This window comes from Alexandromys fortis, unplaced genomic scaffold, assembly GCF_014885135.2.
Source record: "Alexandromys fortis isolate MF-2015 unplaced genomic scaffold, M_Fortis_MF-2015_v1.1 scaffold_5, whole genome shotgun sequence".
Classification (NCBI taxonomy): Eukaryota; Metazoa; Chordata; class Mammalia; order Rodentia; family Cricetidae; genus Alexandromys; species Alexandromys fortis.
The window spans coordinates 5,475,513-5,492,061 of record NW_026067924.1 but is presented as its reverse complement, the minus strand read 5'-3'; the positions used below and the strand labels follow the sequence as shown (position 1 = coordinate 5,492,061).

Sequence of the window (16,549 nt, the reverse complement as noted above, 5' to 3'; positions counted from 1 at the left end):
TCTAGGGGCTTGTCCAAAGTCATATAGCTAGGGAGCACCTTGGACTTGCACTCTTGTAGTCCTGTCCAGCTGCCCTGAGACCTGGGCTTCCCTTAGCTTCCTCACCTCAGGCCATTTTGTCTCCTTTGAGGACCTGAGAATTCAAGGACATAAAGTCAGAGCCTTACTATCTTGACCCCTATGCAACCTTCATGGCCTTCTCCCACCCCTCTGAGAATTGGCAGCCTTATAAAACTTTCCTCTAGTTGGGTATTGCAATAGGTTAAATCGAACTTGTGGCAATAGAGTAACTCCCCAGATACTCTGCACTGGAAGAGAAAGTTGTCATCAAAATCTGACCCCGACCTTTGAGCTGCAGTGGCTCTGGCCTTTCTGTGCTTCACTGGCATGGAACAGCCGGTGTTTCTGGGAACTGCATTGAATTTACATACTTTCTAGAAGACAAACGGGTTAGCTCTCTCCAATGCCAATAGCTTTATGGTTGAAAATCAAAACTCCTGGACTTTTCTTAGACAAGCCTGGTTTGGGCTCCACATTGGTGGAAAACCTTAAAATAAGAAACAATAAGTAGCCGTTGAGCCCAGCAGTTGAGGACTGCTTTCTCACCCCTACCTCAGTGAATGCCTAAGAACAGAAACAGTAGAAAATACCATATATACAATGTTTTTCTGAGACATATATATCTGTGGTCAAGTTCAGTTTATAATTTGGGCACAGCAAACGTTTAACAGTAAGATAATATAGAATAATAATAACAATATAAATTGTGTGTGTTCTAGTTTTCAAAAATTGTGATTTCTGGTGCCTGAAAAGATGGCTCAGCAGTTAAGAGTTTATGGTGTTCTTACATAGGATCTGAGTTTGGTTCCCTGCACCTATATCTCTACTGGATAGCTTACCTTCCTGTGACTTCAGCTCCAAGGGGCCTGACATACTTTTCAGGCCTCCACAGGCACCTGCACATACATGTACGTATGCATGCTTCATTTTTTAACTTATCTCTGGCTCAACAAGCCCCTGAATATCCATTCACTCTATAGACTGTGCCTGGCTTCATATACCCTGCAGCGCTGCCACGTGGTACCAGGGTATAATCTGCCAGTTTATATTGTAGGTCCTTTTTCTTTGTGCTGCTGCTCCTGTGCTTAGGAAGTGACGTTAAGTAGAATGTCACTTAAATGCCAGTACCCCAGCACCATTGCTACTTGGATAACTGGCACAGCCACTAGATGACTAACAGGTGAGCAAGGTCTACACCATGAACACGCTAGACAAAGGGATGATCGATGTCCTAAGAAGGATGGAGTAGGATGGCAGGGAATTTCATCCCACCGCTCAGAGCTGTAGACGATTTTAAACTTAAGAATTGCTTATATCTAGAACCTTCCATTTAACAGTTTTGGACCATGACTGACTGCAGGTAACTATAATGGCAGAAGAAAAATCACAGACCAAAAACAATGGCGTTATCCACTATGTGCTGGTCTTGTGCTGAACATCTGAATATTTTATTTAATTCTAACGATCTGGTGAGGTGCTGTTATTTTACATATTAATCCAAGGAAAAGGAAGAGTTTGCCTGTGGTCACGGAGCTAGAAAAGGGTGAACTTGAAATTTAAATTTGTTTTTGCTAACTCTAAGTCCAACATTCAGGTTTTCCACTGATGAGAAACCATGTTCCTTAGCAATAGATGCTGTTTATACCTCTTAAAAATAGCGCCACTCTTTGACCTCAATTTCTACTTGTAAGCATTTGTTACATAAAAATAATCAGAGATGAGAGAGGCCATGAACTTGAAAGAGAGCAAGGAGGGGGTATATAGGAATATCCAGAGGAAAGAAAGGAGAGAGGGAAATGATGTGATTATACTATTAAAAAATAAGAAGTAATTCTAAATATGTTTACACAGGTCATATCACAATTTTAATATTATATAACCAGAGTTTTGAAGGCATGGTATGATATTTAATGCTGCTAGAAAATAACCAACCTATAAGAAATGGAAAATTCCAGAATATAAAATTGTATCAGCTATGATTTCAATTTTGTTCAAAATAAGAAATGAAAAATACATGTGAATTCATAAAATAATTATAAGAGAATAAGACATGCTAATTTGAAGCCATATCTTGATGAAAGAATTATGATTAATTGTTCTCTTTTCTTAATTTGCTCTTTATTTCCCAAAGACATTATTACAAAATAGAAAGAAGAGAGTTTTTTTTTTTTTAACAATCAACTTCCATGTCCACAGGTTTCCCCATCTGCAGATTCAACCAACTGTGGTCAAAAGCATTCCGGGAGGGTGGGGAAGAAGGCCTGTGATCTGACATGCACATAGTCTCTAGTCCTTGTACCCCAAGAGATGGGGTCTGACAGCCATTCATCCACACAGCACTTAGACTATGTGGTTGTCACAAGCCACCAGGAGACACCGGAAAATCTGCAGGAGATGTGTGCAGGTTCTATGCGGACACTTTATATGTTCTATGTCACTTTAAAGATGGGCCTGAGATCTGTGGTAGACACCGTGGGATGACTGAACTCCTTCAACAATAAGAATAATTCCTATCATTAGTAGAGACAAGCAGAAGTCAAGATGGCTCAGGTCCATAGGCTGCTGAGAACACAGTTCCTGCCTTTGCCCAACACGGAGAATAATCAAGGCCACCAGAGAATACACAGAGCTGGCTAACTGGCTCTGTGACCTTGGACAAGTCGCATTACCTTTCTGAGCCTCAGAGACCCTCTTGAGCAATGAACGCTTAGCTCAGTAAGGTCTGAGCCAGCAGCCTCGCTTCCGTGCCTTCTAGGTAGAACTGTCTTTCGACATGCAATTAAATTTGACCTTCCCCTGTGCCTGCAAAGAAAAATATTTATGAATGAGTCTCCAATTTTAGATGAGTCGGTGTCTGGGAGAAGCCCAGCCCCACCGGCAAATTACCGCCTGCTCTCAGCAATGCAGCCAGGTGCTCTGCAGTGTAATTGTATCGTGGTAATAGGCTGTGAGGCAATCAAGCCATTTGCTCGGGGAATCGGACGCTATCACAGTCCAGTGGCCAGGCGGATATGGAAAATGAGCCTGTGCTGGCTGTGGATAGGCAATTACAGCCAGAGCCACCTTTAAGTTCACAGCCCAGCAGCAAGGAGGGGCCACAGCAAAGAGGCCTGGCTCTCTGCCCACGCCTCATGTTGCTGCTCACTCGGAAGTTGCTGCAGGATGCACACCTGCCTATGACTCTATAAGATCATCGTGCAAGGTTAGATACCTTGATCGATGCCAGATCTACTCAGCAGTGACATGCCAGCTTCATGTGACCAGTGAGTCCACTCCCTAAGGTGTTACAGAGTTTTCTCTGTGTAGAAGAGCCGTTGGGCTGTGAAGACTGATCTCAACTTTAGACTATATGCCTCTGTTTACAGTTCTGTGGGTAGAAATTCAAAATCAATGTCTTCTCTGGTCACACTCCCTCCTTGCCCCTTCCCACATATTCTGGGATCCCCTTATCTCTCCAGATCTTTGGAAGATTCTCTCTGACTTCTGCCTTCTCTTTGTGTTTATTAATTCTCTTCTTTTATAAAGACACCAGTCATCCGGGCGTTACCCACAATAACTCAGCATCACTCCCTCTTACCTTATCACCCTGAAAAGATTCCATATCCGATAATATTCTAAGCATTTTGGGGGTTCATCAGAGTTTAAGGGACAGTATTGAGCCACCTCACATTTCAACATAGCGCACTGAGTATTCGCTGGTTTCCTTTCTGTCTGTCTGTCTTCTGTCACTTTGTGTTCTCCATGAGGAAAGTACTGTCTTCAGCCTCATTGTCTGAGTAGTGAAGAGCACAGAAAAGAAGGACGATGTCTGAGACCATAGTCAGAGCCAAAGCTTGTGCTCGGACTGTGACAGACTGGGTGACTCTCTCAGTCTGGATCCCTAGCCCTATATCATATCCCCTAAAGCCTTGCACAGCCACCAATTCTGCTGCACTGTCAGCAGGTGGTGGCAGTAAAGTGACAAAATCCTTGGAAAGTATGATGAAGAACATCGCACCTTTGGCTCAGATATCACACATTGCACAATTCTCTTTTCAAAAACAGAAACATGAACCATATAAAGCCTCTATCCACAAAAAAAAATATGCTCATAATAAGCATTGTCTGTAACAGCAGCAAGAAAGGACAGATTCAGACAAAGGATTCGGCTAAAGTGAGGGATAGGGATACTAGGCCTGCAGACGAAGCTGTGCCTCTGTTCAGATAATGTGCACCCTTTCCAGCAAGAGAGTCCGTGCAGGTGTCGTCCTGTGACAGGCAAGCAGCCTGCTGAAGGTCTGCAGAGAGTGCCCCAGCAATGGTCTTTAAAAGAAAGAGGAGTAACACAGGAACAGAAGCACTTTCATAATATTTTTCCTTTCCTTTTTAGTTATTTTTTAAGTTTCAGTTTATATAACAACAATTATGGGTTATTTGTATAATTAGAAAACAAAACCACATGTCTCTAAAATGCAAAGTAGACGTTGCATTTCCATGACAGGGAACAGGACAGGTAGTGAGTTCTAGTCAGGCCAGGAGCCCCTGCTCTGTCTTATTTTCTCATATAAGAAACTTCAGTCTATATATCAGTTTTGCTGATATGTAGTGTGGGAATGTCTTTTGAAGGGACAAATAGATACTGATTTAAGTCAATATCCATCAGAGGCAGATGGATGGAAAGGTGCACAAGAGAGAGACTGGGATGTGAAGAAGGCAAAGGAACAGAGCCTGGAGAAGTGGTTCCAACAGGGGTTCTTTCTCAGCGAAATCACGAAGTCTTTTCTTTGTGAGTATCCCAAACAAACCCACCAGGAATCCAGAGACTTAGGACCATTGACTCTGTCAAGGTCGTGGATTAGGCTTTACCTTCACAGCTGCAGCTGTTGGGCTCAGAAGAGAAAAGCGTGCCCAGGCTGAGGATCAAACAAACAGAAAGGAAATCGACCTAAGTCAATGCCCAAAGAAGTGGTTTCCCACAAGACAACAACAGAAACAAGAATCCAGTTGATTTAAATGTGAGCCTGCCTGCGGTTCAGGGACTCAGAGAACCTTCAGATGACATCGAAACCTCTGCAATGACCCCTTATTCGCCACTCCTGTATAGAGCGGCTTCCATCTGTGTTCATAACAGCAGAGCCTGTATTAGCCACCAAGATGGCTTTGCTCTACATTAGAGGATCACACTAAAAACCTGGGACCAATTAAACTAGTCACATGCCCTAAACACAAGAGCTTTGACATTTGCTATTGAATTAAAAGAAAAACACACTCCTATCTTCAGACTTCTGTGCCTGGATGCCCGAAAGGGGCTTGTCCCTTAGTTAAGTGCATATGCGCATCCCCCTAATCCTAGCTTAGTCCTCAGAGCTGCTGTGCAGGCAATGGATCAGTCCTGAAAGTAGACTGGCTGATCCCTGGGACTCCCAGATACGGATGATTTCCTGAATGGCCTCAGGTACTTCTTAAAGAATGACAACAGTGCTCCAGCTTCCATTAACAAATAGCCTAAGAGCTTTCTTAAGAACTGATCTCAGAAAGCAAGTACAAGACTCACACTACACGCCATGGCCACTGAAAAGTTTGCTTCCCTTTGTATAGGAAAGACACTGGACCAACTCTACAAACACAAAGATCGCTATGTACTGAGAGAAGCAAAAACACAAACAGGAATGAACATCCATAATGCCGACACAGAACCACAGCCAAACTGAAGGGACAGTGGGAAGAATATCCCAGAGGAGATGGCTAAATTGTGTTCTGAAATTTTACGTATCCTGTACATGATTTTTCCTGGGGAAATGTGAACAGGCATCTATTTCATCCCCTCTGGGGCATCAATAACAGACCAACAAGATAGATAGATAGATAGATAGATAGATAGATAGATAGATAGATAGATAGATAGATAGATAGATCTACCCAAGTCCAACTTGGCCAACCAATGAGTTTAATGGGTTTATGGAAGTTTGGGTGAGTAGTCACTCAAAAAGAATACGGGCAACTCAAAAACAAATGTGTTGATGAAAACTATGAGCCACTTTGCAGAGTCTTTATCATGGAGTCCTGTCTTCAGTTAACCTTCCACCTCCTCTAGACTCAAGAAGCTTCCAAGATCAGGTGTGGTTGGTGGGCAGGAGCATACAGTGTCTGGAGTCTCAAGTGAGACTTTCCATTAGCTGCAGTATCCTTGATCTCATTAAGGCCACATAGTTGTCATTGTCCCTTTCTTTGTTGCCATAACTACAGGGTCAAACATTCTGTAGGCCTCCACAGCATCCTTTCCTGCATGATATTTAATGGTCACACCATGTTCATACCTGGAAAATAATTGATTTTTACCTCCAACATACCCCTAGAGCAGCAACCCAAGAAACCCTAGAATTGGCGAGAAAGTGCACTGCCTACATAGAGAGTGCGAATCTACCAATTCTTCCAGGACTACTCAGAGGAGGGCGGCTCAGTGTCGGGAGCAAAAGACACCCAGGATGCAGCCAACAAAGTTCAAACAACAGATAAGGCTTGGGATGCAGAAATACCTACAGCAAGTCAGAAGAAGTTGGGCAGCATTTCACGATCTGCAACTCATTCCTTATGGGGCAATGTAATCAAGGCCACAGTTCAATATGGCGACTCGGAGTAAATGGTTCTCTGCTCACAGTGACATTCATACCCAGTACCGCAGTCTGTGCTTTCCACTTATTTGACAGAAAGAGTATGGCTTCTCCATTTACTAGTTAGGGTCCTTCTGTGCAGCTAGTGGTCCTTCGTGTTTCGGCTGGAAGTAGGATGATTTTAGATTCCTGAGCATGTCAGACTCCAGTGTACATTAAAATCTAGGGAAAACCCTTATTAAAATTACCTCCAAGAATGACAGAGGAGCTGCACACATGATGACATTATGACTGCCTAAACAAAACCTGGACAATGATAGTACCAGTAGACAAGTCCCAGCGACAAGGAAGAAGGAAATCTCAGGGCACCCCACCACTAGAAGATGAACTGTGGAGAGGAGAACTAGTCTCTCCCAAGGATGAGCCTCCAATTGGATATCCAATACAAAGGGCTCAGCCCTGAAATCATATGCCCATAAACAACACCAAACAGACTCAGCAGGTTGTGTTTACTGTGTGTGACAGTAATAATTTTAAATGATGCAAGTTTGAGAGGAAGTAAGGGGGACATAGGAGGGATTGCAGGGAAGGGACCTGGGATGGATTGGGAGAAAGAAAGAGAAGAGGAGAAATAAAATGCTTTTTTTTTTTAAAGTCTTTTTAAAGATAAAACATTGAGCTAAAACAGGTCTGGGAAGATGTCTCAAGCATGGGGACTGAATTCAAATCCTTACCAACTATAGAAAGAGAAGAACACAGCAGTCTGTGTTCACCCCGGGGTGTAGATGTGAGCAAAGAGGGCCCCCAAGGTTTGCTCGAGGGTCAGCCAGCCTAGCCGCATCAGTAAGCTCTGGGTTTAGGGAGAGAATGTCCCAAATAAGGAAAAACACAACTAAGGAAGACATCCAACATAGCCACATACATGTGTGCATGTACTCACACATGCGCACATAAGCACACTCATCACACTTACAAAAACACCGGAAGAAAAACAGACCAAAACTCATAGCATTTTCAGGTTCTTTGGAGAGAAAACTAGAAATAAATATTTTCTTTTTTAAAGGTGGACAAAAGCAGACCCAAATTAAGTTGTGTGCCTTTATAGACAGAATTCTTTGGGGGTGGAGAAGAAATAGTTCTCAAGCCACAGTCCTTCCAAATGTTCCGTCATGTGAAGCCAATAATTACAATGTATCTCTCTGTGTTGTAAGAAGAGCACATTCCAACAGGGCATGATCCGTTTGAACCCACGAACACAGTGTGCCTTTGAGCACTGGTGGATGGATGATTTAGGCTTAGAGAGTGACCCGAGTAATTTTAAAAGTCTGAAGAGAACCAAGAGACTGTTGAAACGCTTTTTTGCCTTCTCTTTATTTTTTCCTTTCCTCTCAAGTCAGCCTGGGAGAACCCTGTGGCTCAGAGCCCAGTCTAAATTCTCCAGCTTAGAACTCCAGCCAGAATGAACTCCTTTTTGCCATCAGCGAAAAGATTTTTTTCAACCTTTTCTAGTCTCCTTGAGCCGCGATTCTCTCACAAAACTTGATGGCTACATATCAATATCTTTATGACTTTGATTTGAATAAGGCAGAATCCTGGACTGTATCTCCCTGAAAAACGAGTGGTAGACACTAATTAAGGAAGGCGTGTTTTATTAAACAGAGGGAATTTCGAACCTGATTAGAATATCATGGGCCTGTTTTTTTCAACACGGGTTTTGAGAAAGAAACAGATGGGAAAGTCCCCAGGGTTTCAGAGACACCCATTTTAGAGGGAAATCCTAAAGTTCAAATCTTCTGAAAGCCCCACTCACCCTATGGGGGATATACAGATTCACCTAAAGCCAACCGACAAACCCTGTGGCCAACATGGAACAGCCTGGTATTTGACAGCACGTGTTTCTAGGAACCAGCCATTACTATCAGCTGTGATGGGTGTGTGTTGCAGGAAAATGGAGCAAAATCTACATCTAGTACAAAGCAAGATGCAGGTTCAACCTCTCTAACTGAAAACTCTGAAATTGCAACCATTCTAAAACCCAGACCTCTCTAAGGCATGGGCTTTAAGGTCTCTCCTGAGCTCAAGCCACTCCCAGTGAGAGAGACCACTTCTTGTTTCCTCTGACTCAAGATGGAAGGACTCTCAAGTCCATCACCGTGTCTGCTGCTATGCCTCACCGTGATGATAATGGATTGAACCTTTGAAAATGTAAGCCACCCCAATTAAATGTTTTCCCTTTGGGAGAGTTGCTGTGGCCATGGTGTGTTTCTTCACAGCCATAGAAACCGTAACTAAGACAGAAGTTAGTACCAAGGGACTGAGGTGTTGCTATGATTGGCCTGACCATGTTTTTGTTTGGAGAAATTTAGACTTTGATATTTCGGGGTTTGAAAACAGAAGAATGCTTTAAGTGCCACTTAATGGGCCATAGTAGTAGAAGCATGGAAGACAACGGTGCCGAGGATGATTCTAATTAAGGGGAGGGGTCATTCAAGAGGTTTCAGAGCGGCAGAATTTTAGTATGTTGCCTACAGATCACTGTTGTAATATTTTGGTGAAGAAAGTAGCTGCCTTTTGTCCTGGTCCAAAGAGTCCACCTGAGGCTAAAGTGAAAAGAGCTTTGGATTACTTGTGTTGACAAAGGAAATCTCAAAACAGCTGAATACAAACTCTGTCGTGTGTTTTGTTAAGTCTCATGAAGATTTATAATGAAAAGGTGCAAGCTAAGCAGGGTAAATTACAAAATGTAAAATTTGAGGAGAAAAGAGGCACCAGGAAGTGAAATGGAGCTAAGTCCTGTGCTCAAGGAAATAAACAGATTAAGAAATGCAATAAAGGGAATGAGGTCCTCAAGGCAAAATCCCAGCCAGCTGTTTCCAGCTTGTGGAAAGGAATTAAAGACTTGGAGCCAGGTGTAGTGGTGCATACCCTTAATCTCAGAACTCTGAAGGCAGAGGCTGGAAGATCTGAGTCTGATGCCATCCTTGTCTACAGAGCAAGTTCAGGACAGCCAAGTTTGGGTAGTAAACATAACCATCGAAAAGCTGGTGAAGATAAAACTGAACAAGGGAGCTATATTCTAGATCCTTCAAGTAGCAGAACTTGGGAACTTTGGTCACATTGTTCTGGCTTTAGACTCCAGGAGCAACTAAGGAAAGCCCACTAAGGCCAGCCATGTGTCAAGGATGTCCCTGAAAGGAGGCCTAGAGAGGTCAGTTCATGAAACTGTAAAATTGAAGGCTGGATTGCTATGGATACCCCAAGATGTTGGAGATGCCAGAATTGTGGTATGCCTGCTGAGGAGAGCTGCTAACAGGGAGTGGAACAAGCTTGAGGGAAAGAAGTGTGTCACAGTCAACAGAGCTGAAAGGAACTGGAGATCTGAAGAACATTTGACATCAGGCATGGAGACGCCCAGTTTGCCCAGCTGGTTTTCAGTCTTGCCTTGGTCCAGTATTTCCTCACTATGCTCCCTTCCCTACCTTCCAGAACGGCAATGCATGTTCTGTGCCATTATATGTCAGGAGTATGTGATTTGTTTTTTGATTTTGATTTTTATGGGAGATTAAAGTTAAGAGATTATGTAGGGGGATGTGTTACAATTGTAGGGTAGCAGAGCTATCCTGACTTATCAGGAAGCCAGGCTATACTTAGAGCCACAATAGGACAGGTCTGGAAGGGTGGAGCTGAGCTGCAACAGGACAGTTCAACCCTGGAGGACGGGTATCCTGACTATCCCGAAGCCAGGCTACCTGGAGCTGGGGTGTGGTGAGGGATGGGTTTCTCCTAGGATATAGCAATCCTGCTCTTCTCTTGGAGAGCCACTACAGCTTAAGGGAATATCCTAGCAGAGCTATCGGCTTCTTCTCAGGCCCAACATGTTTCTCCTTTTACTAACACTCTGCTAAAAGGGTATCAATCTCCTCAGGCTCCAGCAAAAGTTATTTTTTTTCTGTTCGGCCTTGCTCAGCCCCCTTAAACAGCATCCTAGCAAGGTTCTTCTGTTCTGCTCTGCCTTGCTCAGGCCCCCTAAGGGAGAATCTCAGCAAGGTTTTTCAGCTCAGTCCCCTAAGGGTCATCCCAGCCAGATTCTTCTACTCTGCACCAGCAAATGAAGATCATCACCCAAGTCTCTTTTCAGAAAGAGATTTATTTGGGAAGAAGGAGTCCAGGAGAGTGGTTGCCTCTACAAGGGAGGGATAAGCAGAAGTCCTTAACTAAACAGGGACAGGGGCTTATACAGGGCTTCTTAGGGGTGGAGTTTCCCCAGGGAGAAGAGGGATTTTGGTTAGTTTTTCCCTACTCAGGGATTGGTTAGTTTAGTTGATCAGGGGCAGAAATGGCTCTGACTTTATGGCCAAACTGTTTCTTTCACTGGTCCTTTTTAACTTTTTGATTCTAATCTTAGGATCAGGGCATATTTCTTCCACTGGCTCTGATTCTATGGACAAAAGTGTGTTTCTTTGACACTAGTTTCAGAGTCTCAAATCCAGGGTGTGTTTCTTTCACTGGTTCTGGGTTCAGAGTCAGAGTGCTCAGAGATTGGTTGGTTTCCTGCCCAGGGATTTGTTGGTTCAGTTGAGCAGTTTGTCGGGGGAAGAGATGGCTCTGACTTCATGGCCAAACTGTGTTTCTTTCACTGGTCCTTCTTAGTTTTCTGACTTTAATCTTAGGACCAGGGCATGTTTATTTCACTGGCTCTGATTCTAAGGACAAAAGTGTGTTTCTTTGGCACTGGTTTCAGAATCAGGGCATGTGTCTTTAGTCCTGGGTTCATGGATAAAGAAAAAGATGTTTCTTTCCCTGTCTCAGGTCTCAGACACAGGGTGTTTATTTCTCTGACTCAGGGTTCAGAGTCAGTGTGCTCAGTGATTGGCTTATTTCCTGCTCCATTTGTCCCTTTTACCCTACAGATTGCATGAATCTCAGATGAGACTTTGAACTTTAGACTTCTAAATAAGTTTGAGACTGTTGTAGATTGTGGAGACTTTTGAAGTTGGACTGAATGCATTATTGTATTATGATATGGCTTCAAGCCTTTGGGAGCCAGGGAGTGGAATGTGGTGGTTTGAAAGAAAATGACCCTCAGAGAGAGTGGCACTATTAAGAGGTGTGGCTTTGTTGGGCTATGTGGAATCTTTTGAAAGAAGTGTATTGCTGTGGGGGTGGGCTTTGAGGTCTCCTATGCTCAAGCTGCTCCCAGTGAGACAGATCACTTCCTATGGCCTCTGATTCAAGATATAAGGGCATTCAAGGTCATCACTATGTTTGCCTGATCTCTGTCATGTCTTCTTACCATGATGATAATGAATTGAACCTCTAAAAATGTAAGCCAACCCAATTAAATGTTTTTCCTTTATGAGAATTGCTGTGGTCATGGTGACTCTTCACAGCAATAGAAACCCTAAGACAGGTTATCTTCACCAATAGGATCTTAGCATAAAGTTATGAAGAAACTAATAGCAATGGAAACACCTTGTAATTTTTGAGGGTCCTTTGATCAACAACTCAAAAAGATTTTCTATACCAAATAGTGGACTTCTTAATAAATAGCCTATGGTTTCTGAAAGAGTCACCTGTTAAAATATAACTAATTTCAAACTCTTGTGTGTGTGTGTGTGTGTGTGTAGGTTTCAGCAAATCTACAGTAGTGGGTTTCCATATGGATTTTTTGAAGGTCTTTAGTGTTAGCTATTCTTCTCTATATTCTCTCCTCAACATTGCCCTGTCATCTCCTACCACATTTAATACTTCTTACTCTGTTATTCCCCATTACCCATTGTTACCATTGCATTCATTATTTCTCTTCTGCCCTGACGACTCCCCTGCCCCACAACAGCCTCTTACAATCTCCCTGACTTTTATGGGTACTCAACTTAAACCCACTTATCTAAAGATTCAAAGCAAAAATCCACACATTAAAGAGAGCAAGCAGCATCTGCCTTTCTCATTCTGGGTTACCCAGAGTTATTTTCCCAGCTATATCCATATCTTTACAAGTCTCATGGCTTCATTTTTCTTTATAGACAAAATGCTATCCCATTGTGTACATATACCACATTTTCATTACCCATTCATCAGGTTATAGGCATATAAGTTTTTTTTTTTTTCATTTACTAGCTATTGTGAATAGAGCAACAATGAACACAGTTGAGCAAGCATCTCTGGTGTAAGCTGAGGAGGTCTTTGCGTAGATGCCCAAAAGTGGCATAGCTGGATCCCACGGCAGATCTATTTCTAGCTTTTTCAAGAACCTCCACACTGATTTCCATAGAGGCTGCACAAGTTTGCACTCCCACTAACAGTGCATAAGTGTCCCACTTCCCCCCCCCCACATCCATGCCAGCATTTGTAGTCATATTTTGGAAAATTATTTTTGGGTGGGGGGTAACTGTTATGATGGCATTTCAAAGTAGTTTTAATTTGCATTTCCCTCATGTCTAAAGATGTTGTAGATTTCAAAAACTATTTCTCAGCCATTTGTATTTCTTCTTTGGGGGGGGGCTGCTTTTAAGAACATTCTACAATTGTTCTGCTGAATGGACACGGTATCGAACTGCCTCCTAAGTATCTGTACTTATTACCTATAAATTAGTGCATTTATCAATGCTAAAAAAAAATTCTTTTCACAGTGGTGTCCATTAAGATAGGCACCAACAGCCAATCAGTGTGCTGATCAGAGGCTGCAGAGTGTTCACCCCTAAATAAGACATCAATACCACACCCTACCTCCCATTGGTACTCCTTCTCCTCTCTGGTTGCCTGCACCAACCAGGTTGCTTCTAAATAGCTATATTCCTAATCACCCCATGTCAGAAACAAGCTAAGCAACCTTCGGGGGTGCGATGACTTCACTAGCATCACCATATAGAAAAGGCTGCAGACCCGTGAAGAAGGAACTGCAGAATGGAATCGAATGGATGAAGTGGCACAGGCTAATACTGACTAACTGAACTCGGGCAAAAAGGAATAATCATATTCTGCATGATTCAAGGTGCATGAAGTTTTTAAAAATCACTAAAAATAATCTACTATGATATTGCTCAGAGCCGCAGTTATACTGAGATGACGAGAGTTGGGGGGGAAGAGGGACACTGAGGAGTCTTCTAGGATATGGGGCAATCCCATGCCAGGTCCACACAATGACTGTAAGAGTTGTGTACATGTGTGAGAGGTCACTGAGCCATGAGCCTTAGGTCTGTGTGTTCCACCGTACATTCTGCACATATGGTCAGGAGTGCTGGAAAGGTACCAGTGCAGCTCAGTGTTCTTATGTCAGTCCCCTGTCCAGAAGCCACTCTGCTGCCACCACACTGTGTGGACACCGTTTGTTTGCTCTACTTTTTGGCAGCTCCTTGCCAGTGAGGATATGCCTTACTCAGCTGTAGTTCTTGATGGCCTCATCTAGAAAAGAAACTTATTAAATAATTGAAGTATTCCAAATGCCATTGAGATTCCCAATGTGCATGTTACCCACCTCCTTCCTGACACGTCAGTGTGAGGTTAATAAACATTTGCATAGCCCTCGGCACTTGTCCAGATTCCAATGGAGGAACTATGACATTCTCCTGCATGCCCAGATTTAAGTGAAAAACCAAAGGTTCTCAAGATTGAAGACCTTGGCACTCAAGGGCAGGCTTATTGAATCCTCAGACCCTGGCCTGCTCATCAAGAATTCTGGTTCCCAAAGTCTGCAAAGGACCCTACATGAAAAGCACCATCCTGATGATCCACAAAGGAACCATGTGTGCGTAGACTTCTCTCAAGGGTCCTTTTCATCCTTAAAGCTGTGGGACACATCTGACAATCCTTTTTAGGACTTCTTGGCTAAAAATAAAGTCATTTTATTGAGTTTTTTGGTGCAGCTAGGACATGACCCAGGGAAAGAAATGAATTCTGGGACTGGAGAGAGGACTCAGTTGTTAAGAGTGCCTACCACTCTTGTATAGGACCCGAGTTCAGGTTCCAGCATTCACATGGTGGTTCACAACCACCTATAATTACAAGGAATCCAATGTCCTCTTCTATTCTCTGCAGGCTTCTGTGTTCACGTCATGCCCATAAACTAATGAAGATACACTCACCTGCATGTGCATGTGCGTGTGTGTGTGTGTGTGTGCGCACACGCGCGCGCACACACACACACAAAGTTTTTTGAAAAGGAAGATTTGAAATCTTCCAAGTGTCACGTGAGAGGAGACTGCCACCATGCCTGATAAGCCCTCCAAAGTCAGGGGTCTCTGGTGAGTCTTGAAAGGGAGGCATTTCTGGAAACTCCCAGGTTAGAGGAGCTCTGCTCTGTAGGCATCTCCAGTTCTTTGGAAACCAGGAGGCCCACGATGTGTCTGTTTACCTAAGGAAACATCTGCTATAAAGGCTCAATAAGAGATTTTACTTTCAAAAAATTAATTCCAAGGAAACAACTTGCTGATTCCTCTAAATAGAGGTCTTAAGGCCATAACAGAAACTGACGGGAAACTGAAAACTCCAAATTAAGACTGAAGCATGCCCTCGATTTGCATCGGCTAGCAGGGCAGGGGGCTGTCAGGCTGGACTCTTTCCTTATGTCAGATTATTCTGTCAGGAACTTGTAGTATGAGTAAAAAAAAAAAAACCCAGAGACAGATATTGGGGTTCAAGCTGGAGATCAGAAAAGCAAAGCAGCCAACCACTAGAGAGCTCTTACTCTATGAAATCTTCAGACTGAAAAGAGAGTGAGTTCCTGTCCCACCTTATATTCCTCTCTAGTGCTGGTATTAAAAGTGTGCACCACCACAGCCCAGCCTCTATGGCTAGCTAGTGGTTGGCTGCTGACATTAAAGATGTGTGCCACCACTGCGTGGCCTGTTTGACTAAACAGTATGGCTAGCTTTGCACTCTGATCTTCAGGCAAGCTTTGTTTGTTAGATCATTAAAAAAAAATCACTATAAGAGCTAATGTTCTTTGGGAAAAAATATGTTAAACCCAAAAAGGAAATCACTCCATTTAAAAGCTAAGCCTGATCACAGAGAGGTAAAGACTGCATAGTCTTAACTGTATATGGAACACTATCTTTAAAGAAATTTCTTCACAGATATAAAAAAAATCAGCTGTCAGCAGAAGGGCATGGGGAGAGAGATGGAGAGAGAGTGGGCAATGAGTATATAGCAAGAGAAATTCCTTTTAATGCTCCTAGCACAGTGAATTAGTCATGGTCAACAACAATTAATTACATATTTCAAAATAGCTAGTAGAGATTTTAAATACCCTCAACACCCAGGAATTGTGGAGCTATCTAGCTAACTCGTTGTTTCCATGAGCTCTTGGTTCTGCTGAGAGTTCCTGCCAATGAATAAACATGGAAAACTTTCAAGAAAGACCCCAAGCCTAGACATACACACACAAACACACACACACACACACACACACACACACACACACGCAAACCTAAACACACATCCACCTACTGATATATAAAAATGCATGCACACGCATCAACACACACATACAGAAAGAAAAGCATCGACAAACAAATGCATATGGCTCTGCTAAGCCCAACAAATGTTATGTCACAAAAGAGCATGGCTACGCAGGAACCGTCTAGCCCCTCTGCCTGGAATATGACAAACAGCTTTTTAGTTGTGCCTTGTCATCTGTTTCTTCCTAATGGAGATAAGGAAAACGTTCTTGAAAAGCAGCTGTTAATGGATGGTGACAAGTGGTTTCCTGTGGGCTAAGGAGAAACCAGCAATTACTGCCTTTTACATTCTTTTAAATTCCAGAGACAAAGCAAGCTCAATAATGCTATATTGACCTTATGGCTATTGTGCTAGAAGAGGAGTCTTAAATCTTTCTTTTCTTTCTGATGAGAGACACTCTGGGTTTCAGCTTACCTTCTTATGCCCTTTGGATGACGCAAATT

General features: G+C 43.0%; 1 protein-coding gene across 4 annotated transcripts in view; it reads right to left on the bottom strand.

Moving 5' to 3' along the window:
- The window catches only part of F13a1 (coagulation factor XIII A chain), a 406,032-nt gene that overhangs the window by 295,305 nt on the left and 94,178 nt on the right, over positions 1-16,549 (bottom strand). The window contains exon 1 of one of the 4 annotated variants that reach the window (XM_050142344.1): positions 2,730-2,862. The exons of the other annotated variants lie outside the window; for them this stretch is intronic. The gene's annotated coding sequence lies outside the window, so the exon portion shown is untranslated. Of the gene's footprint in view, positions 1-2,729; positions 2,863-16,549 lie in introns of those variants that run through there. 4 annotated transcript variants of the gene reach the window in all.